The 24,343-nt window shown below is 43.2% G+C and overlaps 2 long non-coding RNA genes across 2 annotated transcripts in view; one reads left to right on the forward strand and one right to left on the reverse strand.

The window, feature by feature from the left end:
• LOC122476264 overlaps positions 1-24,343 on the reverse strand; it is a 352,279-nt gene that overhangs the window by 66,556 nt on the left and 261,380 nt on the right. The window contains exon 6 of the long non-coding RNA XR_006295433.1: positions 6,201-6,322. This is a non-coding gene — a long non-coding RNA (uncharacterized LOC122476264). The remainder of the gene's footprint in view (positions 1-6,200; positions 6,323-24,343) is intronic.
• On the forward strand, positions 4,976-5,851 carry LOC122476267. Its single transcript, XR_006295436.1, has 2 exons — positions 4,976-5,415; positions 5,670-5,851. It is a non-coding gene; the product is annotated as an uncharacterized LOC122476267 (long non-coding RNA).

The following is a 24,343-nucleotide window of genomic DNA, read 5'->3' on the forward strand; positions in this document are numbered from 1 at the left end:
CTTCAAAATATTTAATCTGATTGAGTCCTCACAGTCCTATCAGCAAATAAACCTTATCATATCTTGGCTCCCACCCTGTGGCACCACCCTATTTATTCCCCATGCATGGTCCATTCTTCTTCTAACTTCCTAATTGGCTTTTCTGTGTTGACTACTTCTTCAAGGGTATTTCTCAAGGCTCAAGCCTCATTTTTTTCCTCTTTTCTACTCCAGAGACATCATTTTTTTTTTTTAATTTTAAAGAAATAGCGCACATGAGTGTGAGTGGGGGAGGGGCAGAAGGTGAGAGAGAGAGATGGGGGGGGGAGAGAGAGAGAGAGAGCGAGCGAGCGAATGCACCTCAAGCAGGCTCCATGCTCAGCACTGAGCCTGACATGGGGCTTGATTCCATGAGCTGGGATTGAAAGAGCGGACCTAGACCGGCCGACTCCATTATGCTCTGTGTCCTCCATCTTGAGTGACTATGTCCCCGACATGGCCCCCATGGCCCCCTTTCCGGAAAAACCGCAGAAAGAAATTCCCGCTCAAACCTCAGACCATGCCTCCTCCCTTTGAGTAACTTCCCCCTCACCCTTCAAACTTCCCGTTCAAACCACGCCCGGCAACCTGCGCAAAGGGACTCTGATCCTTCCCCAGCCAATCGCCTAAGGACACGACCATCACCCACCCCCCCCAACTGCCCCTAGACCCCTATAAAACCTTTGTGCTTTTGAAACACGCTCTCTCTCTCTCCAGCATCTCACCGCTGCCTTGGAGCAGGTAGGGGATTGAGCTCAAGCTAGCTCGAATAAAGGCTCTTTGCTTTTGCATCAGACTCGGCTCCCTGGTGACTTTTGGGGATCACGAATCCTGGGCATAACAGGATCATGACTTGAGCCGAAATCAAGAGTGGGGCGCTCAACCGACTGAGTCACCCAGGTGCCCCATCATTCATTTTCACATGACCTTCACATTTTTATCTCCTACCTGGACCTTTTCCCTAAAATCTATTTCTACCATTCAAACTGCCCACCAGACACTTAGTACTTAATTTTCCAGCACTGTCTCCAACTCAACAACTTTCTAGCTAATTCATCATTATCTTATCCCTCTTCCCTTCATCCCTTGTGGCTCCTCCTTCTGACTTTCCACTTCTGTTAATGACATCATCATTCTCCCACTTACCTAAATGCAATGTTGCCATCATCTTGACCTCTTTCTCTCTTGTCCTCCACATTTCATCAGTTATCAAGGCCTTCTGATTATTGTTTCATAATTTCCCTTCACCATCGGTGTCACGGAATGGAGGCAGGAACTGGATAATTCACCCATTATTACCTGAAGACACTGTTACCTCACTAGCTTAAGGAACGCTCAGGTAATTTCCTCCACGTTCCATGCCATTTGTGCCTTAGACTTTCCCCTTTGAGTGCTAAGAATTCAAGATCATCAGATGAAAACCAAGCAAACAAAGCTTCCCTGAGGGTGCGTGGCTTATGATTGCTGGGTTGGGGAACTGAGGTAGAAAGGGGCTTTTGTACAGATTACTTAGGGGATCCAAACTTTAAATCTGCAATACTAAATAAATGGAAAACCAAGGAATTTCAAGGAAGAGTAGAAAACTCTACAGAAGAAGATAGATTTGGCCCTGAGATCCCAATTTGCTGCAATTTCAAATATTATTTTAGCCCTCAGGACAAAGAAAGTGATACATTGCAAGTGTCAAAGAAAAAAAAAACAAAACTACACCATTTTCTTTTCTATTTCTTCTTTCTGAGCAGAGGTATAGGTACAATTTACTGCTTCAGACTGGGCTGATGGGGAAAATAAAGTAAAATTTTACATAAGTAATCTCAGTTAATTAGATGACTGGGGACATAGTACAAATATGACCATGCACACAATGGAGAAAAAGTGGGCACCATGTAGATGCTTAACACCTTTAGGTTCCAGTAATTTGTTGTAAAATTATTACAATAATCAAGTATGCCTACAGTGCATGTAAAGATTATAAGGAGAGACTAAATCAGTAGACAAAAGGACTAAGCATATTGACGTGTACATTAGAGAAAGCAATGATGTGTAAGTTATCATAACCAGGTATGCCCAAGCAATGATTACTGCCTTCATACCCTGGCATGTTATTTACAAAGAGACAATAAAGCAGAGGTTCAAAGAAGAAAAATTCATTCTGGACAGATTTGGATTTGAGTGTTTTCTTCTGCAAATTACCATGTTACTTAATTTTTAGACTTTAATTTCTTTATTTCTATAAAATGGGAATTAATTATGATGTCTACTTCACAGGCTGTGAGGATTTAATGAAATGATGCATGGAAAGCACTTAGCTTTAGTAAACTTTAGTAAGAAAGAGAACAATTACTCAGAGTTTTTATTACCATTAGCATTCTGTTTTCATGTAAATATGCATCAAGAAATCAAGTCAAGCTGTGGACAGTGCTGTTACTTTAGGCAAATCCTTGTACTTCTTAATCTAGAATCATGGATACATAGGTGGAATATTGGTAGATGCTGGTGAATGTTGCTTGGTGAATTGGTAATAGTCTTAGGAGATGAGTTTCGAGCTCTTTTGTCCTTAAGCACAATAATTTAGTGTGCTTGAACATCCTACAACACATTTTAGCAAATTATCATCCATTTTGGCATATTACCCTGCTGAGTGCTTTAATGAAAGCATGATGTTTGTCAGCTCTAAACCTTAGTGTGAGTCTCCTTTGAGCCAGAGAGCCATGGTTGGTATCTAGGCAGAGGCAGATCTCCCTAACATCTTCTATACGAATGGCACAGTGGTTCCCAAGGAGAAGAGGGGAAGATGAATATCTCAACACAACCTACTTGAATTGTTACAGAAGCAGTTCAAAGGGCACCCTAAAGGGAAACAGGTATTCCAGGAGGGAGGGAGGGAGGGAAGGAGGGAGGGAGGGAGGGAGGGAGGGAGAGAGAGAGAGAGAGAGAAAGAAGGAAGAAGAAGAAGAAGAAGAAGAAGAAGAAGAAGAAGAAGAAGAAGAAAGAGAAGGAGAGAGAGAGAGAGAGAAGGAAAGGGGGAGAGGAGGGCATTCTATGTTTCCTTCTAGTGAGATGGAAGGAATGGAAGATTCTCTTTTCAGGGACAGCATTATGACATCAAAATATTAATCATCCGACACTGTACACAAGGTGTTGGAGGGGAGAGCATGAAACCTCAGTCTTTCACAAGGAATAGGCTTAAAAAAGTTTTAAGGATTTTTTTGCAAATTATAAATACACTTATTATTATTTATTGCAGAGATCAGCCTTCATTAAAGTTAAATGCACAGTTAATGGGCTACTTTGTGCTTTATCTTTTGCACCCTCATTAAAGTTGAGGGTAGGCACATGCATTCCCTTAAGTATGCTAGAAGGCAAAATGATTTCAGTTTTTTTGTATTGTTGCTTCTGTTGTTTCATTAGTAGCCAATTAATTGTTCCTAATGAATTATCAAAGGCACTAACAATATCTGGGTTCTTCTTTTCCACTAACTAGCTCAACTGTAGAAAACAGTATTTTCTGGGAATTTTTTTTTTAACCCATTTCTTCTGAACTCTATTGAACTCAAAGGGATTCCTCCCACACTCCAAGAACAGCTAGAAGAAGGAGGGAGGAGAAGGTCAGAAGAGCACAAGGTGGTAACAGCTCTCCTGAGCCTCCACCCAATGCCAGAGAAGGAGCTCCAGTAAGTAAATCAAGTCAACACCACCCCTCCCATTCCTTTGCCCTTTTATATGCAACTGTTAAATGAGCTTTAAGTTCCCTGAGGGTAGGAATAAGGTCTACTTTCCAACTGTGTTCAGGATCTAGCACCTTACTTAATGTTAAATAACAACAATGCATTTTAATTGGCCTACTTTCAGAGCACCAGATCAAATTATTCTCCTAATTAATTGGTTGATCTCATATTTCACTTATATTGTCAGGTTATTATTTTTCCCTTCAGGGCTCAAGACACCACTGACAGTTCAAATATGTCTTCATTAATTACCATGTCTTAGATTCCATATAATCTTATTATAATTATTTTGATATCACATTTATTGGGGACCAACATGTATTAGGAGCGATTAAGAACAGAGAATTTCAACTTTTCCCACCTATATGCACACCGAGTTGATGCTCAAAATCTGATGGAAGGTATACTTGGCTTGGCAGATGAGAGGCCTCAATTAGGTTTAATTGGGCAGACATGAAATCAGTTTCGAGAAAGTGATCAATAAACATTTTATAACGTTGGATCAAGTTTCTTTTTCAGCAGCTAAACATTTCTTGTTAACTGGCTCATCTTTTCTTCCTTGGGTTGCTGTGATAACCAACTGAGCCAAGCCCTACACTATAAGGGGGAACTAGGCAAACCAGTAGTTTTCAAGAGAAAGGGAGGCAGGAGAGAAAAGGGTTTGAAAATCAGCACAAGACCTTTACAGGGTTAAAGGACTCTGTGTGTTTAGTCTGGAGAGCGGATGTGAATATTTAAGCCATGTGAATATTTAAATGAACTTCCATGGACAGGAAATGGGTTAATTGCATATAACAGAACAAAGTCAATGGGTTGGTGTGGCAGAGAAAGAAACTTTTGCACAATAGAAGAAAAACTAAACAAACTTTGGCATCATATATACACTGGGTACCCTAATACAGATAGCACCTTGTCACTCTTAAAAAGATATTACAGAAGCTAGATCTTTTTTAATTCAAAAATAATTATGAATGCCTAATACACGAGACACATTTATAAATAGACATGAATGGAGGTGGGGCACCTGGATGGCTCAGTTGGCTAAGTGTTGGACTCTTGATTTTGGCTCAGGTCATGATCTCACCCATTGTGGGTTCAAGCCCCGCTCCAGCCTCTGAACTGTCAGTGTGGAGCCTGCTTGGGATTCTCTCTTTCCCCCTCTCTCTCTCTGCCCCTCGCCTGCCTCTCTCTCTCTCTCTCTCTCTCTCTCTCTCTCTCTCTCTCACACACACACACACACACACACACAAAAGTAATAAACTTAAAAAGACAGATATGAACTAATCAAACTACAGGCTGCCAAGGAGCTTGGATTTTAGTGTGTGTTGTGGTGTGTGCGACAGGGGGGGCGGGGCAGTTTGAGGACAGTACACAACATAAGCAGTCAAAGCACTTTTCCTCAGATAGAGGTATATGTTATGCCAGGAGGTCAGGGGAGTAAGGTCAGAGAGCCTGTGCAGGTCTAAGCATGTCAGTGATTTATGGAACGGGGTAGAGTTGGGATTTTAAACTAAGTGCAAAGAGGACCTTTGGAGGGTTTTAAGCAGAGAAGACATGATTTGAATTCCTTTTCTGAAAGACCACTCTGTCAGTTGTGTGGAGAAGGAATTAAGGAGGAGGAGAAGAATGGAAGCAGGGGCACCTGCGAGGAGACCACTGGTTGTGACAGGTGAGACGTGGTGGGCAGATCTGGGGAAAGTTCGGGCAGCAGAGGCGCCGCTAGACAAGAAGGAACAGATGAGAGAACGGCGGGAGGGTGGCTCCCACCTCCAAGGAACGCTTGAACCAGGAATTCGGGTTTTAAGTGGGAGGTTGGAGATAAAGGTCTCTGAAGGCCCCTTCAACCCTGAAGTTGTGTAATGTTGTGGTAAATTTCAGGTGTGGCCACTCTAGATCCTCCATTTAATCTTTCTGCTAATGCAGGAGCACTTGGTGAGCACCGGCATCGATGTGGGGACGAGAGAGGGCACGGCGTCTCTGAAGGCAGAGACGTCCTACTGCTTTCCTCACTCCTGTACTTCCAGTGCCTGTGACCGTGCCTGGCGAATAACTAGTCTTCGGTGAGCGAACGAATAAAAAGATGAGAAGTGTATACATTGTTTACACCTGTAGTTGGCGTTCAAACTAATTCATTCCTGGGGCACCTGGGGGGCTCAGTCGGTTGGGCGTCCGACTTCGGCTCAGGTCATGATCTCGCGGTCCATGAGTTCGAGCCCCGCATCGGGCTCTGGGCTGACAGCTCAGAGCCTGGAGCCTGTTTCGGATTCTGTGTCTCCTTCTCTCTCTGACCCTCCCCTGCTCATGCTCTGTCTCTCTCTGTCTCAAAAATAAATAAATGTTAAAAAAAAAATTAAAAAAAAACCTAATTCATTCCTATTCAATCCACCTTGCTCTTACTGCGATGTAAGAGTTGTACTTGGCATCAACATAAAGAATAAATAGCTGCTTACTTACATGTGTAGGTTTTCGAAGAATAGCAGTTGAGGTGGGTCAGAATGCTCTCCTCTCTCAAACTCATGGGTCTTGAACTTGTCTTTTCTTGTACACATATGCCACGTCTTCCAAATGAAGAAATGCTATAAAAACAGAAACAAATAACAAGCTGACATTCAGCAAAACCACTTGAATAGTGTTTGTGCTTGAAGGACATGTGTGCTATATGGACACTAGGGAAGGTTTTCGCCAAATTGTATTGTTAGCCATAGAGCCCAGCTCTGAGCAGGCCCTCAGTAAATGTCAGTGGATTCCCAAAGTCTAAGTTCATTGAGGGCGAGAACATGTATCAAGTGTGGTTCTTCAGTCGACCTGGAAGAGATTCAGCTCCGCTTAGGAAGCCCCCTGTTCTTATGATTCTCATTGGAATTAGACTATCACATCAAAATCTCCACATACCTGCCTTCGAATCATTCTAGATAAATTGCTTCCTGGCTTTTTGTTTTTGTTTTTGTCTTCATTCAATGTATAACTACCTGGTAGGTTCTAAAGACCCAACAGTGACCCCTCTAGGGGTTTTCTCTGCCTGCTCTTCCCTTTCTCTCCTATCACTCTTTGGACTGTTTCCTTTGTTTTACCTAATTCACAGAGTTCATTGTCCCTCTTGTATCATGAGGCAGAGGGAAAAACAATGATGAGGACCCAACACTAACCGGAACCTGCAACAAACAGAAGTTGTTGCCAAGGCAACCCAACCAGAGATTCCTGCATCCAGCCGTCACAGGGTTGGGGGGAGTTTGGGATGAGATCACTTGAGGGGCAGGGGGACCTTTCAGGAAAAAAGCTGACCTGATAAAGGAACCAAGCAGTTGTCATTCCAAGTGATGTCTTTTTCCTTTTTCCCTTTCTCAATAAAGAGAAGAACTTGCAAAAGCCTTGAAAGATAAGCAGGCTGAGTAAACTAGGTGGGATTTCAAAGGCTACTGTTCAATTAATCTGACTGCAGCTAGATCAGAACAGTTGTGCTCCTGGGTACAAGCAGAGAGGGGAGACATTAGGGCAAGGAAACAGAAGGAAAGGGGACAAGGCATTAAACACACTTCTGAACCACTGTGTACGCTATAATAGGAGTGATCGCCTTTATTTATACAATGCCTTTTGTCCAGGATCCTGCGAGCACAGCACAGACATTACCTCCCTGGGCTTCCAAACACCTCTGTGAGCTGAGGATCAAGGACAGGGATTATTTTACAGATGGGAAAACTGGCACTCAAAAACCGCATATGTGCCAAGACCCCTTCAGAAGATAGCGGCACAGCCAGAAACAGGATGCAGGTAAAAATAACGACAATCATTTTTTTTAATTGCTTCTTAACATCGTCCCTGCTGGATCGAGATCTATTTCACAAAATTGACTTTAAAGGGCCAAAGTCTCTTCCCTCCCTATCCCGGTGAGGCTGCATGCTCAGAATGTAGTTGTTTAAGCCCCTGACACATGGACTGAAGGGGGTCCCCGATGGGCTTGTGGACTACAGTCGTCACATTAAAATGCTCCTGGACAGCGGTGCAACCGCACTAGACCTCGTTCTCCTGCCCTTTTAGGGGATTCATTTTGGCACCTTTCTGCCCTGTGCATTCTCAAACTGGGAATCTTCATCAATCAAACAAATGTTTATTGATTGCCTACCATGTTCAGCCCTGGTGCTATGAATGAATAGCAAATGTTACCTATAGTATTTACCTGCAAAAACGATCGTGTATACCACAGAGCCTTCTACAGAAGATGGGAGGGAAACACAGAGGAAACAAGGAATAAAGGAACAGAAAATGAACTGTTAAGATACCACAGACCAAATGGTGGTAGCAGGTGTGGCACGATTCTGAGAAAAGCATAGTATGGTGACCTGAAGTCAGAGGAGGCTTGACCAAGGAAGGCTTCTTGAGCCACTTGCTAGAGATTTGGTCTGTGAGCGGAAGGAGGTGGTGCCTCTATGAAACAGACCTCCACACACACCCTCTACACGTGCTCCACAGATAAGGACCTAGCATGCTATATTGTGAATATTTTTTGATTTACCCTGGCAACCTAACTCCTTCCTTAGACTGGGTCCTCCTGAGCAGAGACCGTGCTCTATTCTTCTCTGTATCCCAGTGCTTAGCTCTGTGCCTGGCACATAGTAGGTGATCAGTAAACCTATGATAAGTGAGTAGATGGGTGAATCAGTGAATCAAAAATGTCCTGATGACAATAGCAACAACAATGATATCTAATGCTAGTTTTCATGCGGCAAGAATTCACAGCTAATGTTAAATAAATAAATGATAATTCTAAGTTCCCACAGAGTACAGTAGGCTGTGATTTGGGAGGCGGTTGGATCTTGGCTCAGCCACTTACTATCCTTATGGCCTTAGGACAAGGCTCCAGATCTCTGTTTCTTCACTTATAAAATATGAATGAAATAATTATATTTACCTCACTGGTTGTGGTAAGGTTGAAATTAAATAATGCATGCAAAAATGCTTTGTAAAGTGTAAATCAGCACACGAGTCCCAGTCATTATTGCCATCAATAGCGTAATTTAGCATACCATTAATTTATGTCACCCATTACATACATTTCCCACCGAAGTACTATTGTAAATCATAGGCCTTTTAAGGCTGAAATGTCCTAATCTGAAGATAAATAAGGCAAAGTTGACATAAAATAATTTCTCCCAAGGTCCAATAGGCAGGACTAGAGCTAGTCTAGTCTAGCAGACTCCTGACCTGTGCTCCCTCCACAAAGCAGCTCTGAGAAGCTCCCCTGAGCAGATTAGTCTCATAAAGACGGAAACTAAGTGGCTGCCTTTCTCCCTTCTTTGTTCTCATCATTCAGTGTCACCACATCAAAACAGAACTGGACACATTCCTGCAGTCACTTCTCGTCTCTACCCTCACTCAAGGCCAGATGCCACATCTCCTTCCTGAAGCTGTGGCAACGCGTGGCCAGCCTCCCAGCTCCAGTCCTACTCCCCACCTCCCATCTGGGCTCTGATGTTAAGTCATCTTTCTCAAGCACCATGTGAGCCCATCTCAGACACTTCAAAAGCCTCCGGTTGCTTCTTTTCCTAAAAGCCCCCTTCATGAGGTTTGAACCTCTTATCACAGCCCTTCCCACTCTCACAGAGCCTCTTGGTTGGAGGCTGGGATGACTTCCGTTATCACTATCTACCAAGCCCCCACTAGATCCTCGGTACAAATTTATTAAACTAGAAGAATCATAACAAACCCTATGACATAACCACCCTCCCAGATTCCCCTCTCAGTTGTGACACACAAGCTCACAAATCCCTAGCCAAGCCTTCCTTCCATGGACAGATTCCACGGAACAGATTCCATGACACTTGAGAGAAGCAGCACCTCCAGGAGGGTGCTCATTCATGATATTAACCTTCTTCTCCCTTCTTGTCCATCAGCAGCTGTCCCTTGTTCACGGTCCCCACCCACTTTTCCTTAGCCAGTCAGCAGGAATCCCCTCACCTACCGACCCCACACACATACTCCCACTACCCCTTTGTACTTTGCACAATATACTTGCCATTATCCCCACACAACCACCCGCTCTGGTCTCCTTCAGCAAACCAGGCTCTTTTCCCATTTAGAACTGTGCCCAGGAGGAGGGGCCCGGCCAGACACCCTCACCGTATCTTCTTCCACGTGGTCTCTTTCAAAATGGGATTCTCTTCAGCAGCAGCCAATTAGTACAGAATGTCTGTTGTAGGCAGCTCTTAGCATTAAGTGCCAAGAAAGCTACATGGTGTGTGTTTTAGTCTCTGCCTTTGGGGACCTTATGATATAGTTGGTGATACAAGAAATATGCGGAAAATAGTTACGTGGCTTCCAAGGTCCTTACATCTGCAGGCATTTCTCTCCCCCCCTTCCATGTGATTTATTTATTCGGCTTGAGCCAGCTGCCGACTGGTTATTTTCATGTCTGTGTCCTTTTTGCACTGTGCTTGTTTATGAAGGTTTCTCTGAGTGTGTCACTTATGCTCAGAGGTATTTCTGTACATATTTTTTTTATGTATGCCCAAGCCCTCCCAGAACATAAGCTGGAGGGAGGGTTGTGGTAATTAGGTCCTTTCTATCACACCACAGACTGCTACATGCAGTGGCTTTCAGGAAATACTAGTGACAGAGGCTGGCTGAAAGAGGTCATCTGGCTCAGTTGTTACTGTCACACACATACACATACACACACACACACACATTTGGAAGTAGACTCAGTTAGAATCACAGTGCTACCTCTTCCAGAGGAATGTTAATCAACCCACATCACCTTCCTAGTGATCAAGGGACTCTCTAACTTAACATGACACCAGATGAGAAGTGACTAAGTATGCAACCAGATGCCCAGGGTCACAAAAATTGCCGGATCACTCATACTGCACTGGCAACACAATTTTACCAAGTACCTCAGGGAATCACTTTCTCCATCCCCTTCTAAATTCAAAATATGCTGTTTCTTCTATGCTTTCCTCATGTAACATATGCTACCTCTTCCTGTTGATTCATTCATTCATTTGCAAATACTTGTTGAGCATCTCTCTATGCTGGTAATAAAACAGTGTGCCAATCAGTCTCTGCTCTTAAAGAGCTTACTGTCTAGTGACAAAACAAGCAGAAATGTAGGAAATCACAGAGTGATAAAGGTCAGAGAAGGCTTCGGTGAATGTCGATAAGAGAATTACCTAACTCAGAAAAGGCAGATTTCCTCAAGAAAGTAACCTGGAAGTTTGACCTATGGATGAGTAGGTCTCAGGCAAGATGTAGGAGGAAGGAGGGAAGTGTCTACAGATGTGAGCACCTTGTAAGCCACATAACTATTTTAGGCGCATTTCTTCGTATCACCAACTAAATCATAAGGCCCCTGAATACGGATTAAAACTTATATACCATGTCACTCTCTTGGCATCTAAAACTAAGACCTGTCTATAGCAGTCATTCAATACCTACTGGCTGTTGCTTTAGAAAACCCTATTTTGATGTATTGGAGCTCTCCAATTCTGAGGAAAAGCACTAGCCCTCAAGTGAGGTATCTCACCAGCCCACGTGGCTTAGTTGACAAAAAGGTGGTTGTAACATGCATCTGATGGGGAGTACTGTCATCCTTTCTTCCTCAGAGAGTTTAGAAAAAATGAGACTCCCCCACACCCCAGTCTTCTTCTGTCATGAGGTGGTGAGAGCTGGGAAGTCTAGAAATATTGGCAAGTAAGAGGAGCCATGGTTGAAGATTTTCTGGAGAGCCTCTGTTGTCCGGTCACTTAGAAACCTTGTTCAGAATCACCCCTGCTATGGACTTCTTGTTCTCATGATGCGGGAAACAAGGTAGGGTGGGGTGTTCACATTCAGGTAGGCACCTCCTCTGTGATCACCCCCGATGCCGGCAAACAGCCCAGTGAGGAGTAAAGAGATGTCAGGAAGGTATCAGAATCCCACCCTTTTTTCCCCACTCAGCCCTACCTGGCTCTTTACCAAGTCGGGCCGGAAGCACTGCCCGGGAGACGAGACTCCCAACCACCCAGGGCAAAGCATTCAGATGATTTACTCACATGCCGATGACACAAACCTTGGAGAACATAGATTTTAAAACGCATGACTTTTCTGAAAATGCCTGGAGAGTGTGAGCTGCAAATAACTAATACTCAGCAAGTAAAACATGCTATCTGAACAGTAGGATTTTGGCTCTTAGGAGATTCTACCCATAAGTCTCCCAAGGCAAGATTCTTTGCAAAGTCATCTTCAGCTAAACTAGGAAATCTATTGAGAGAAATGGGAAAGATATATATATATATATATATATATATATATATATATAGAGAGAGAGAGAGAGAGAGAGAGAGAGAGAGAGAGAGAGAGAGACTGACTGACTCCTGGCAAGAAGCAGGAGTAGGACAGCTTTCTTGTCTCCCTTTCAGGAATGTGGGCTCTTGATACTGTGCTTACCACGGGGCTGGTATGTCACAGAGTCATTACAGAACATGGCAAACCATGAGATGAGAATTAAAACAAAAACCAAACCAAAACAAAAAAGGACAATGAAAAAAAAAAGGGAGAAAAGAGAGCAAAGGGCATTTAGAAAACAGATAAAATACAGACTAGAAAATAAAAGACCAGAAACTTTAAAATGAGTTAGAGACAAGTGAAAGCAGTAAGACAAAGGAAAGAGTTAAACGTTAGGCTAAAGATTTCACATGATTAAGAGTTGAAAAATAAGGCCGGGCAAACCGGTGAGAAAACAAAGGGAAGCTCAGAGCTATCAAGGTGAGAGATTAAAATGTGGAAGTTAAAAGATGCAAGGTTATGATAAAACTAAAATCCAAAGATAAGTTTAGAGCTGGGGGAAGTGGGGCTAGGAATAGAAAGAACAAGGGTAGGGGGTGGGGAGGAGAGGGCAGAGACAGAGAGAGAGCAGAGGAGAGAAGAAAGGCAGGCACTGGGGGAGGAAGATAAGAGGGGAGGCCCTCAGCTTCTGCTGCACAGTGGAGACAATGTGTCCAGGCTTTCTCCCTTGGCCTCTTTTCCCAGAGGAAAAGCTCTGCTCGGGCCTCCTTCCCCAACTCCTTGTGGCCATCAGCCCTGCGTAAGGGCACAGACTGAGAGTCAGAAATCTGGTGGTCAGGCCCCCACGCTGACTACTTCTATCAACCCCCTAACCCTTCTGGCGTTCACCACCATGTCTGAAGTAGAAAAGTTATCAGTAGCTACTACATCAAAGACAGCCCCGGGCCAAGGAGATGCTGTGGGGTAGAGGCACTGGGATCTCCCTAGGTCCTGTCTCCTAGAGTCCCAGCTCTTTGCTCCCCTTTTGTTCTTGCTCCTCTTACCTCCACAGACCGATTTGGTTTGTCTCATTATCCCTCAGTGCCCTCCCTCCATTTGACCTTGTTTTTGGATCATTAAATGAACCCAACGTCTTTCTGGTTCTCTAGGGCGACTCCGGACTTCCCAGCGTGGATCTTAATTCTGCATAATGCTGGGCACGGCAGCTCTGTTTCTTCTGATGGTAACAAACTCGGATTCTAATTCCAACCAGCTGTCTTAGAGCATTGGCCACAAGGGAGATCAGGAGAATATGTGTGTTTGGTTCTACATAAAACCCATCCTGACTGCTAGAAAAACAGAGCATGCTGTTCCTATGTGAGGGGCAGCCCAATTCATTTTCTAAAATCAAGACACTTTGGGGGAAAGCAAATCTCATATTTCTCTTGTTCTTTGCCCTCAACTAATTCTTTGAAGTGTAAAGACAGCACCATGGGAGGAATATATCCTGGTGTTACTACCACAGAGAAATCCTGGGAAGTGAGAGGTTTTTGTTAGCATTGAGATGATGTCCATTCAAAGCTGTCATGCCTGACATTGCTTCCTGTCTCTTCACCTTAATAATGAGTTCCCAGGTATCAAGTGAAGGCTCCCTGAGTAGTGCAACAGGAGAAGCATACATCTGCGGTGCTGCAAGTGACAACAGGGACCGATTTTCATGCTGCTTAAAGCACAAGATATGCCACTCTTATAGCACAGCAGCTCACAAAATCTCCACACGGTGATGATGCTAGAGAAGCGTATCCACTCTGAAGTATCAGATCTTCCTCTTGATCAACTAAACCTGCAGACAGAGCAACTAATTGGGTCCCACGTGCTGGATGCAGAGGGACCTTAAAACTTTTTTTTTTTTTTCCCAGAGTGACTTGAGGGTGGAGAACACAGTACAATTTAATGTAGACAACTGTGAAGTGTTGTCTTAGGGCAGGGAATCCATGGAGTGAGCCCAGTGTGCATGTTAAGTGAAACCAAAGAGCTCCAGAGTGGGTCAGGCAAGCCCTGCGAATGACTTGGCTTGGCTAGCTAGGATACCATAGCATCCTCTTGATAAATGTGACCTCCTCTGAAGATCTAGGTCAAGGTAAGGGGAGGGAATATCTTTTGTTGGTTAATCCCAGTGCTATTCATTTCCCCTGCGGCTGGATTAGTGTCCTTTCAAAGAAAGAGCTGGGAAAACAGTAATCAGTGTGTCAGGTTATCAATTGAGGGCTCACAGCTTACCATTCAACCAAAAAAGCAGAGGAGGACTTAGGTAGGAATGTAGTCTCTTCTAAAATCCCCAGACTTTCCTTTATCCACAAGCACCGTCCCCCCAAAAACTTTCAGAACAGCACGCACACCCTCAGACATTTAGAAGGCTTACACCATTGCCTGATGCGGATGTTATTTGAGATACAGCTCTATAAAAGTCTATAATGATAAGTAATGAGTCTCATTATTCATTTGGGTTTGGCACACATGAAGTTGACACATGTCAGGTGTTTAACCACTCCTCCCTTCTCCTTTCAGGATTTTCTCCAGGTAGGATCTAGAGCGATGTCTCAGCCTTCTTGGTGACTGAGGAATCCAACTCTGTTCTGTCTCGTTTTATGGAAGCAGTGCTGGGATGCCTGGGTAGCTCAGTCGGTTGAGCGTGACTTCAGCTCAGGTCATGATCTCGCAGTTCACGAGTACAGGCCCTGAGTCAGTCTCCGTGCTGACAGCTCAGAGCCTGGAGCCTGATTGGGATTCTGTCTCCCCCTCTGCTCAACACTCTGTCTCTCTCTCAAAAATAAATTTTAAAAAAAATTAAAAAATTAAAAAAAAAAGCAGTGTAGAGTTCAAAATGATTCACCTCCCATCCTCTCAAAACACAGCTTGGTCACATCCCTAGATTCTGTTGACAAAACTTCCCCGAAACTCCTCTTTTGTGGATATGAGAATAGTCAATGACTCTTCAGCATCTGTGTTTTCAGGATTTTGTGAACATGCTCTCAACCTTTCGCATCTTATTGTGTTATGAATTACTTCATGCATTTTGACTCACACTTCTTCTGAAACAGCACGTGAATTCATTTTCTTTATGAATCTTCTCTCTGTTGGAAACACTAAAGGCTTTACCCTTCTCCTCACAGGCCCAAGTACATGTTCCTTCCATAGAAGGAGTTTTCTACCAGCAGAAATAAATCTCCTAGTATCATCTTAGCACAAATGTTTTATTTTATTTTATTTTATTTTATTTATATTTTTAAATGAAATTTATTGTCAAATTGGTTTCCATACAACACCCAGTGCTCATCTAAACAGGTACCCTCCTCAATGCCCATCACCCACTTTCCCCTTCCCCAACCCCCCATCAACCCTCAGTTTGTTCTCAGTATTTAAAAGTCTCTACAAGTGGCCTCCTTCCCTCTCTGTAACTTTTTTTCCCCCCACCCCCTCCCCTCTGGTCTTCTGTTGAGTTTCTCAGAATCCACATGAGTGAAAGCATATGGTATCTGTCTTTCTCTGCCCGACTTATTTCACTTAGCATAATACCCTCCAGTTCCATCCATGTTGCCACAAATGGCCAGATTTCATTCTTTCTCATTGCCAGTAGTATTCCACTGTATATATAAACCACATCTTCTTTATCCATTCGTCAGTTGATGGACATTTAGGCTCTTTCCATAATTTGGCTATTGTTGAGAGTGCTGCTATAAACATTGGGGTACAAGTGCCCCTATGCATCAGCACTCCTATATCCCCTGGGTAAATTCCTAGCAGTTAGCACAAATATTTTAATAACCCAGTTTCTTTTAATACCTACTGAACGAATGGTAGTAAGATGAAGACAGAGGATCCTCAACCCACAAAGATAATTACGATTTGGGGAGAATCACTAAATATGATAAAATTGTAAAAACCAACAAACAAAATCTGTGAAGATGGAGTAAAATGTTCAGACTGCGTGAGCATTACCTCCAACTCTTCTTTTTAACTCTCAGTGTTCTTGGTAAGTCACACTGACACTGAGTAACAGGAAGAAAAAGAGTTAGGTTGAATTGAGGATAGCAAGAAGTTCAGGATCCCACAGCGAGTGACAAGAGGAACAAGAGATGATCATTTTTAAGATACCACCCATTGGAATATATCAATGATGTATGTTATTTTTAAAAAATAAAGAAAAGAGTCAAGCGACTCAATTTTCTTTTACTAGTAGGAATTCAGCTAGAGTAGCTGTGCAGGATGGGGACATTTATTTTATTTTCAGATGCACATATTATGAAAACAGTCCGCATGAGAGCCATGAATGTTACCATAATTCTTAAAGGAGCCATCAGAGAGAATGGGCTCTGGAGCTGGATAACAGATACATATGTCCTTCTAGCGGCGTCACTAAGGAACGACGTGATCGGGACTGAAGTTGTGCACGCAGATTGCCTACACAACCGTATGTGAACTGAATGTCTCAGTGCTCCAGTATTGCCTGCCTGCCTTAAATCACCATTTCCTAGATGCCTACCCAAAAGGCTTATCCTCTCCTGCACATCTAATGGGCAATCAAGTAAATGTAATACATTTAGACCTCTAGAGCCGCAGAGTTGGAGAAGACTTTAGTAATAGCCTTGTAACCCAGTTCTTCCTCAGTAATACTGTCTTTTCCCTCACATTATAAAATTGGCATTTGCACATTTTAAGGGATACACAGAAGAGTATGGGAATGAAATAATAATCTATAATTCAATTATCAGAGTTCGGGATTTCTTTTCTGAGGGGGAAGGATGCTATATATATATATATATATATATATATATATATATATATTTAAATATTTGTATATATCGGTGAACATATGTGTGTGTGTATATATATATATGTATATATATACACACACACACATTTCTATATACATATGCATACATGGACACATACACTTTTAAGCTTACAAAACTGAGATTCTAACTCGTTTTTAACAATATGTACATAATGTGTATTTTCCCATGTCAATAACTATCCCTCAAAAACCACAATTAATTGGGGTGCCTGGGTGGCTCAGTCAGTTGAGTGTCCGACTTCAGCTCAGGTCATGGTCTCTCATTTCATGACTTTGAGCCCTGCGTCGGGCTCTTTGCTAACAAACAGCTCAGAGCCTGGAGCCTGCTTCAGATTCTGTGTCTCCCTCTCTTTCTCCCCCTCCTCTGCTCATGCTCTGCCTCTGTCTCTCAAAAATAAATAAATGTTAAAAAAAATTAATTTATTGACATGAAATTCATATAACATAAAATTAACCATCTAAAAGTGAACAATTCAGTGGCCTTTAGTACATTCATGCTGTGTGACTACCACCCTATCTAGGTCCAACACATTTGTCACTTCTAGATAAAACCCCAGACCCATTAAGGAGGTTTCCCCCATTCTTCCCTTCCTCCAGTGCCTGGACACTACCAATCTATCTTCTGTCTTTATTAATTCACCTCTTCTGGATATTTCACGTGGACATCGTACAATACATGACCTTTTGTGTCTGGCTTCCTTCCCTTAGCATAATGTTTTCAGGGCTCATCAATACTTCATTCTTCTTTATGGATCAAAAATACCCTACCGTATGTATATGCCACAACTGGTTTACCCCTTCACCCATTAATGGGCATTTGGGTTGCTTCTACCTTCTGGCTACTGTGAGTAGTGCTGCTGTAAACAAGTGTGCACGTGTACTTCTTTGACTACCTGTTTTTTGGTCCTTTTTGGGACTATACCAAGGAGAGGAACTACAGAGTCATATGGTCATTCTACGTTTAACTTTTTAAGGAAGTACCAAATTGTTTTCTATAGCTTTTTGATCAGTTTACATCTCTACTAGCATCAATGTACGAGGGTTCCAATATCTCCACATTCTCACCAGCCTTTTTTTTTTCTGTGTTAGCCATCCATTACAGTGGGTGTGGAGTGATACCTCATTATAGTATAACCACAATTTTTAAAAAAAAATTTTTTTTCAACGTTTTTTATTTATTTTTGGGACACAGAGAGACAGAGCATGAACGGGGGAGGGGCAGAGAGAGAGGGAGACACAGAATCGGAAAGAGGCTCCAGGCTCTGAGCCATCAGCCCAGAGTCCGACGCGGGGCTCGAACTCACGGACCGCGAGATCGTGACCTGGCTGAAGTCGGACGCTTAACCGACTGCACCACCCAGGCGCCCCAAAACCACAATTTTTAAATGGCATCTGTTTTTTCCATAATATATTAAGTAGTCCCTGCCCTGTTGGCATTCAGGTTGCTTTGAAACTGTCCCTATTATAAATAACTATGTGATGAAATCTTTATTTAAATCTTTAATTAAATCTCATTATTTCCTTAGTGAAAGTTCCTGGGGGCAGTCATCTGACTTTGCAGGCCAAGAAGCTGAGTTAACAGGAGCTGAGATCAGAACTTGCGTTTTCTATACCTCAGTCAGTGCTTTCCTGTGATTTTCTGATGAGGTTGGGTCAGTATTTTATATGGCAGATATATAGCAAATTAGGTGGAACTCAGCTAAAAGCAGCGAATTCTTCAGCGTTGGGTCTGATGCTCTGTGGAAATAACTCCAAAGTCACTGCTGGCACTATTTTCACTCATTCTATTTTGCCGTAAGTAGAAAAAGGGCTGTAAACACAGCAGAATTCTATGCGCTCACACACACTGTTGTATACTGTGTACCATCAACAATTTTACATGCATCGCCTTCAACAAAGGCTACCATAACTCCATCAATTCTGTAACACGCTATAGACTCTCGGTGGAGTGGGTTCAACTCAATCACATCGAGTCAGCTGCCCTTCTGTGACATTGTTTTTCCACCTCCACGGCATTCCATGGGTGGCTGGAAGAATGATGTGTCGATCTGTGCTGTCATTGATAGACCTCTAGTTAAATGGCATTTTCAATGAGGTTCGAGCTGGAAAGAGAGTGAGATCCAATGATACATTCTGAAGTTTTTAGTGAGATCCCAGAAAGAAATATATCCAGCCACATACAGTGCATAAAACTACAGTCTGTTTCCCCTCTAATTGGTAATAAATGTAAATGTTTAGTTATGCCTGACTAGGGAGCTATGAACAACACATCTGTCTGACTGCTTTTTCAGTCTTCACAAGGACTGCAGCATTTATACCATCTGTAGCTTGTGGAAGAAGAAAGAGAGAGAAAGTAAGACTGAAATTTAGAGAATGGATGTTCTTGGAAGTACACCGGGAATTGATTCATTCAACAAATATTTATTGAGCATCTATATGGCCTGGGCACCAGGCAAGAAAAAGAAGATGCTGTTGATTTGGAGGAGATAATAAGTATCTTCCCTTCCTAAATTCTAAATTAACTGATGGGATATTGTCAGGCAAATGGAGACATAAATGTCAAATTTGGCATTGAAAAAAATTTCCCAGTATCCAGTATTAGGTTGGGGTAGGAGTGGGTTTCCTAAGAATGGATCCCACAATGATATAAGCCCACCTGCCCAGATGCAGGTGGCACGGGAGGACTGCAGGCCTTGTCCACAAGGGCAGAGCATGGACTGTTTATCTCAAGTCTTGGCCAGAAGCAGAGCAGGCAGGCTGTCTGCAGTTCAGGAGGGTCCAGAGAAGAAGAGGAGGAGGCCAGTCTTCCTCTTACACTCAGTGAGATGAGTAAAGGGGCAACAGAGAGACACCAGGACACAAACACAAATACTCTGGCTCTTGGCCCTGCCTCTAGGTTAGGGTCACATGGGAGCTTTAGCAAAACTGAGACTCAGTCCCCAAATCCAGAAATTCTGATTCCTCTGGATTCAGTTTGAGCCCGGGCATGGATATTTTTAGAACTCCCTCATGTAACTGTAAATGTGCATCCAAGGGTAGGGAATCACCTAATAGAAAGTGAGGGGAAAGGAGTCCCCATTCCACACAACTCAGCAGATACAATGAGGGGTATGGATGAGGGGGAGCTCCTAACTTCCAGGCTCTCTCATTCTCCTGGGATAGACTCATGAAAGCAAGCACAATGCTATTTGCTGAGTGCTGTGGGTCCTCAGACAGTGGAAAGACCAAAAACCTGGGGTTCCAGAGACCCCAGGACCATAGATGGCCCAGGTTCTGAAGATCACTGTGGCAAGCTGTGGAAGACACAACCAAGAGAGGGAGGCGGGTGGCCACAAGGCCTTCATATGAAGTTACAATAGAGCAAGAGGGAGAATGATGGAAAAAGGAAGCAAGATAGCGAGGGACACAGACTGCTCATTAATTAGCATCCTTCAGGGTTCAGACTTGGGATAACAAGCCTTCCTTCTCAGAGCAAGCGGTCTGTGGTCTGCCTTAGCCATATGTACGGACTCCACTGGGGGGCTGGGGGGCGGTGCTGAGGAACTCAATAGTCTTAAGTTACACTGAGGATTAGAGGAGAGGATGCATTTCGAGTGCACAGCCTAGAGGCCAGCACAGGGCATGTCCTGATAAGATGTTCAGTGCTACTGTGCAGTTTGCTTCGAGAAGGCAGAACCTGCAGCAGCACAGGGCTTTCCTTGGCTTGTTTGCTTGAGCTCTGATGCACCTGTGTGGAGGGGAGATCTTTTTTTTTTTTTTTAATGACTTTTCATGGGCTAAAAGTTTTACAGAAATGCCAGATATTTCAGTCCATTTGGGGGGTTCAAATATCATTAATGGCAAGAAAAAAAGAAAGAAAGAAAGAAAGAAAGAAAGAAAGAAAAATAAAGTTGTGCAATCCCAAACATTAGATCTTAATGAGTTTTACTGAGAACTAGAAATAAGGATTCAGTACCAAACAAGTATTTTTTTCATTCATTTGATCCTAGTAGCTAACCTGTAAGGTACATCTTTAAAAAAATTTTTTTTAATGTTTATTTATTCTTTGAAAGAGAGACAGAGCACTAGTGAGGGAGGGACCAAGAGGGAGACACAGAATCTGAAGCAGGCTCCAGGCTCTGAGCTGTCAGCACAGAGCCTGACACGGGGCTTGAACTCAGGAACTGCGAGATCATAACCTGAGCCAAAGTTGGATACTTAACCGACTGAACCACCCAGACGCCCCTGTAAGGTACATTTTACAATCCCATTTTACAGACAAGAAACTGAGTTTAGGACAAGTTAAATAATATTTCTAATGTCAGCTTTTAAGTGACAAAAGAAGGGTGAAATATCAAGGCTTTAGGTTCATATCTGTCTCTGTGTCAATTATATTACAGGAACATAACAGTGCTTATTACTATCAGAGACAAGAGGATAGGAAAGCTATGATTCTTAAATCTTCCCGAAGCACTCCCAATAAGTCACCTTTGCGGCATACAGAGAAAGGATTTTACTAGTTTGAGAATTCCTGCTTTGCTCTATCATCCAGAGTCATCACTCTTTCTCCTCTACAACACTGCAAAAATTCCTTGTGTGACGGCAAGAGCAAATTAATATTCACACTTCCTACAAACTTATTTTTCAAGGGGTCTCTAGGAGACCCTGCAGATTGGGGAAAGATGAGAACTTTCTGAACTCAGAGTCACTTTCTCCCCCAAGTAACTGCTTGCCACGACCCTTACACGAGTGTCTTCACCGCTTGTTTTATGGGCCTGCAGACAATCCACGGGAAATACTGTGCAGAATATTGGCCGTAAACTCCTTAAATTTTCACTTGCAACTTGCGTTTGATGGATGGCCTGTGACCAAGTGAATGAATGAATGTTGGGGAAGACTGATATTATGGAATTCAAAAGGTAGCAGAGATGCTGTGCTTTACCTAGCGAGCAGTTTTAGGAGGATCACAGCCTTCAAGGGCTGAGCATGTGAGGGTCCGACTCAATGGCTGTGGAGTCTGACAGGACGGCGGGAGGCTGAGAGGGAAACAGAGGTGCCCTCGTCTCTCCCAGGGTCTGGTAACAAAGCCCTTCGCTAGGGCTGTAAGTGCCTGATGTCGTTCCTCATCTTAATTTCAAATTCGTTCTTTACTCGAATCAGTCACACCTCGTGTGTCAGCAGCGCCACACAATACCACTGGTCTCCAGGCCTTCCCGGAGGTCATATCTTGGCAGCACTTCCCGCTGACTCGCAATTATCTTCACCTGCCTTTTAAAAAGGCACTTGACAAGGAAATTCATCGTAAGGAGGAAGAAACGGTCACTCCGTAGTCGCATTCTCGTATTCTCGCGAGACGATCGCAAACCAAAGTGGTGCCTCGAAGGAGCTTCGTTCAGCAAAGCGGCCTCAGTGCAATTCCATGCACATTTATGGAGCTCATTCTCTGCGTGGGACACTGTGATAGAGGCTCTCTGAGCCTCAAGGATAAATGAGTCCTAGGCCTCATCTTTCAGGTGGAAACACTGTAGTGGGGACTAAGATATGTACGTAAGTAACAAGGCTTCCTGGAGTCTCTGTTGTTTAATAGCTATCTACAGTTAGATCACATGAAATTTCATTGCACTGACCGTGAACACCTATGTTACCATCCATCTTATTTAATATAGGTTTAGCCACAGATAAAAAAGTAAAAGGTCACACATATCATTGCAGCACTAACCACTCTGCTGTAGCATGTCATGTCATATTAGAAGTATTTTTGAATACAAGGTTTGAAACATCAGGGGCTATGAATGATGGAGAACTATGAACACTTTCCTTTGTAACGTAAGGGAACTCCAATGGTGTTTTAGGTCTAAGAGTTTCCTATCGAGAACTCTTAAAGTTTCAGCCTCTCAGAGGGACTTTTGGATCAGCACACGTTTGTGGAATGCCTACTCTGTGCTGGCCATTAAGCTGGGTCCTAGGGAACAGGTACCGAGATAATTAAGAGACATTTCCTGCCTTTAAGGAGCCATCAGCCTGTGAGGTGTACAAAAACAGATAATTTCAATACCTGATGTTGGGGGCTTAGGCAGAGAATCACACGGCACATGGTACCGGCAGTCGACCCAGGACATGGATAGCCCAGCAGAGGGTTTGAAAGGCTTCTGGAAGAAATAACTGCTCTTCTAGGCCTTGAAGGTTAGTATTAGGTGAAGAAAAATGTGAAGGGAAGTTCAGGTAGAGGGAAAAGAAAAGGCACGGAGAATAGAAGTGTGTGGTGTTGGAGGAAATCCTTAGTTTTTCAGAGTTAAGCATAATTCAGAAGATGGTGGATGTTGTTGGACAGGCAGATAGGTCAGGACTAAGAAGGCCTTGGGCACCACGTTAGGTGGTTTAGGCCTCATCATAAAAAGGTGCCCTGAAAGCCACCATGACTTCCAGGGGTGTCGGGAATGGGGTTACATGGAGCAAGGCAGAGGTGGGAAAGTGGGGAGCCTGGTTCAGGAGGCCACAACCAAGAGGTCGTGAAGGCCTGTGACAGGGCTGTGGAAATAAAGAGGAAGGGAAGGGTAAAATTTCAGAGTTGGAAATTGATTGGATGTGAATACTGAAGAAGAAAGAATTTAAAATGACTCTGAATTTTGGAGCTTGGATGCCTACATGCATGTTGGTATCACAGGCACTGGAAATAACAGATAAAAGATTAGGAGCAGGGGAAGAAAAGTCCAGTTTGTGATATGTGTTGAATTTAAGGTGCCTATGGGACGAGTGGGGGAGATGTCAGATGAGATAGTGAATGCATAAGTCTGAAGTCCAGAGGAGGGGCTAGGGCTGGAAATACAAGCAGAGACTGTCTTCTGCTTCTCCTTAGATCAGAGCTTGGGAAGTAGTCAGCAAGGAAGTCAATAACACATGTTTAAGGCTGAGCGCTTGGGGTTCCTAGGGGAGAGCTGTTTGTTATGGGAAAGAAGAATAAAGAAAATCTTTTAAGATTGTCTATGCCTTAAATTCTGCATTACAGAAAAATACTTTAGACCAAGAGAGGAGTTGGCTGTTAATCCCAGCCTGAAAGCATTTTTTTTTTTTTTTTGCTACCTATTTTTGGTGTCACTCAGTTTATTTTTAGTCACCACTGGAATTAACTCTGGAGAATCTTCTCTTGGAGTTTATCCAGGAGAAGGTGACCTGGATAGTGAAGTATCTGGAAATCCTTTCATATGAGAATTGATTTAAATATCCAGGAGAAACACACAGACCTCCCCCCACCCCATAGCCCCACCCCTTCGCCAAACACACACACACACACACACACACACACACACACACACACACACACACAGCTGCATGACGATAAAGACTTCCTCCAAGTATTTGAAGGGCCATTAAATAGAAGAACACAGGCTTATGAAACACATCTCCAACAAATCAATGAGTGGAAGCTATATGCAGGTAGAGTGCACATTTACTCAGTAAATAAGTATTAAAGACCCATGTTTAGTAGGCAGCATTCTAGGTACAGATACAGGGATCGAATGAGGGACAA

This window comes from Prionailurus bengalensis, chromosome E4 (genome assembly GCF_016509475.1).
Source record: "Prionailurus bengalensis isolate Pbe53 chromosome E4, Fcat_Pben_1.1_paternal_pri, whole genome shotgun sequence".
NCBI classification, from domain to species: Eukaryota; Metazoa; Chordata; class Mammalia; order Carnivora; family Felidae; genus Prionailurus; species Prionailurus bengalensis.